This window comes from Limulus polyphemus, unplaced genomic scaffold, assembly GCF_000517525.1.
Source record: "Limulus polyphemus unplaced genomic scaffold, Limulus_polyphemus-2.1.2 Scaffold11201, whole genome shotgun sequence".
Classification (NCBI taxonomy): Eukaryota; Metazoa; Arthropoda; class Merostomata; order Xiphosura; family Limulidae; genus Limulus; species Limulus polyphemus.
This window is the reverse complement of record NW_013676811.1, coordinates 2,965-5,902: the sequence shown is the minus strand read 5'-3', so window position 1 is coordinate 5,902 and position 2,938 is coordinate 2,965. Positions and strand designations below refer to the sequence as shown.

At 33.7% G+C, this 2,938-nt stretch overlaps 1 long non-coding RNA gene across 2 annotated transcripts in view; it reads right to left on the bottom strand.

Annotated features, from left to right (window-relative positions):
* The window catches only part of LOC111083785, a 10,416-nt gene extending 8,723 nt beyond the window's left edge, over window positions 1-1,693 (bottom strand). Inside the window, exon 1 of one of the 2 annotated variants that reach the window (XR_002609243.1) lies at window positions 964-1,693. This is a non-coding gene — a long non-coding RNA (uncharacterized LOC111083785). The remainder of the gene's footprint in view (window positions 1-963) is intronic. The other variant, XR_002609244.1, reaches the window with a different exon arrangement.
* Window positions 1,694-2,938: the final 1,245 nt, after the last annotated feature.

The window sequence follows — 2,938 nt, the reverse complement described above, 5'->3', positions numbered from 1 at the left end:
AGTATGATCTAAATTATGATATCCCAAATGGATTATCTTGCACTTCGTATAATAAGACATCATTTTCCAATTACTTGTTCAATTAAACAATTGTCACATTATATAGCACTTCAACATCCACAATACAGTTAGAGATGCCCAAGAGTTTGTTGTCCATAAACTAGAAAATTTACTAATTATAACCCCATCAAGATCATCAAGAAAACAGTAAACACTAAATGTCCAAGCACTGACCTCAGAGCCACTCGACTGGTAACACGAGTCCAGTTTAACTAGATTCCATTAATAACAACCTTGGACCTTATACCCAACCACTCTACAATCCAAGTAACTAATCTTACCCCAACCTAAATTGATGATTTTTTTAGCTAATTTTTTGTGTTAAACTTTACCACAAGCTCTTTGAAAATATAAGTACATCTAGCACCCACCCTTTATATCATCCAGATAACTTTTTTCAATGATGTTATGGGTTAACAGATTAGTAAAGCATGATCACCCTTTAGTGAATCCATGTTGACTTTATTTAATGACATCAAATTTTACAAGGTGAGTTATTTTTAACATACGAGAATTTTTTCCCACTGCAGAATTAATACCAAATAGTCTGCAACTTTCACCCCTCTCCAACCCTCAGGCACCTACCAGAAATTAAAGAAAGAAGCTCACATAATTGTTTTTGACCTCCTTTAAAACCCTGAAAGGAACACTATCTAGTCCTGGTGCTTTATCTACTTTAACCAATCAGTCCTTCTTCTTAACACACCAAGGAATTTATATCAACATAATCCTGTCAATCCTAATATTTTCCATACAGTGTTCAGGGTCAGGAACGTTGCTAACATCCTCTCTTGTAATAAGAAAAGAAATAAAAACAATTAAAAGCTCAGCTATCTAATATTCTTCAACAAAAACATTATCTTCAGCACTCATGTGTCCAATCAATATTAACATTTTGCTTACCCTTCATTTACTTAAGTCTTTTAACATCATCAGTCAACTGGTTCTTTCAAGTCCTTTCTAATTTTAACATCATCAGTCAGCTGGTTCTTTCAAGTCCTTTCTAATTTTAACATCATCAGTCAGCTGGTTCTTTCAAGTCCTTTCTAATTTTAACATCATCAGTCAGCTGGTTATTTCAAGTCCTTTCTAATTTTAACATCATCAGTCAGTTGGTTCTTTCAAGTCCTTTCTAATTTTAACATCATCAGTCAGTTGGTTCTTTCAAGTCCTTTCTAATTTTAACCAAATCCCCAGCTTTTCCATAGTTTTGTAAATCTTCAGATCTGTCAATTAAAACCTCTAAATTTTATGGTAAGCATTTATCCTTGGTTTTCTTCTTTGTGTCTTTGGTAAACCAATTAGGCTTCAGCTTTGCCATTATTCTTTTCTTCTTTTTAGGAGCATGCATACCTTGAATTAAAAGCAATTTATAACTCAAAATTCTCCATATTGCCTTTCAACTCATTATTCCAACCCATTAATGATCAAACTTGTGTCAAAACTGAATATCTTAAAATCAGGAAGAAATATTTTATTTCTTTTTATCCCAACAAAAATTAAACCTAATTATACAATGATCATTCTTCCTCAAATGTTCCCTCACTTCAACTCTTACAACCATGTCTTCATTAGTGATTACCAGTGTAAAGTGGAATCTCCTCCTAGTTGTCTTTGTGACCTATTGGTACAGAAAATCATGTCTTCATTAGTAGTTACCAGTGTTTTTCTGTACCAATAGGTCACAAAGACAACTAGGAGGAGATTCCACTTTTCATGTCTTCATTAGTAGTTACCAGTGTAAAGTGGAATCTCCTCCTAGTTGTCTTTGTGACCATTCAGTACAGAAAACCATGTCTTTATTAGTGATTACCAGTGTAAAGTGGCATCTCCTCCTGGTTGTCTTTGTGACCATTCAGTACAGAAAACCATGTCTTCATTAGTGATTACCAGTGTAAAGTGGCATCTCCTCCTGGTTGTCCTGAATCAAATCAAGAAATCTCTCTTCCCTCACTCTCCAACTTCATACAGTTCCGGTTAAAGTACCATAATTATTGCATCAGTAGAGCAAATTCTAGTCCTATTCTTTTAATTTTCCCCACTACAAACAACCTTATTAGTATACTCAACATGTCTCTTACTATTGGTCCATCTAGACACTCTTACACACTTTACAAAAATTAAAGTCAATTCTTATCATTCAGATGTTTATCAACCCTTCCCTTAAACTCCCTCAAGTTTACTGCATCCAACACATTTGAAGACAATGCATACTAAAAGCCAACCACCCTGTTAGAAAAACAAAAATGTCTAGGCTAAAGATGACTCCCACTCTACCAAAATTTATATTTATATCAGAGACTGATACCTTGACATTATCCAAAATTACCATTATAGTCCTAAAGTTATTACTACTATGCAGGCTGGTAGGTCCAACACACACCTCCTCATCTTCTCCCAAAGACACCTTAACTCTAACTCTACCAAATTACTGTCTTGCTTCTTTGATTTCTGTTCCTAATCTGCCATTTTCTCACTTTAATAATTCAAATGACAGAATTTTGTTTTAATATAGTAGTAAATGGTTAAAACAGCTGACTGTGTAAATCAGTTTTATTTAAATGAAAAACCTTAGGACTCTTCATGCTACTTGAGGAATATATTTTAAACAGAGCATAAAAAATAAGCAAATAATGAAATTAATAATATTAACACTGAATGCAGTGTTGATAAAGTAACTTGCTGATTATGGGTAGAAGACACTTCTATAAAAGCTCAAAAGTCCTATTCTTACATAATTTGTAACACCAAATAACAAAAATGGGAGAAGGCTAGATCAGATACAGGTCCCACTCTGATATAATTCGTAACACCAAACAACAGAGCTTAGTTAGTGTATTAAACCACCCTTGTCCAATGTACTTTATGATTCCATCCT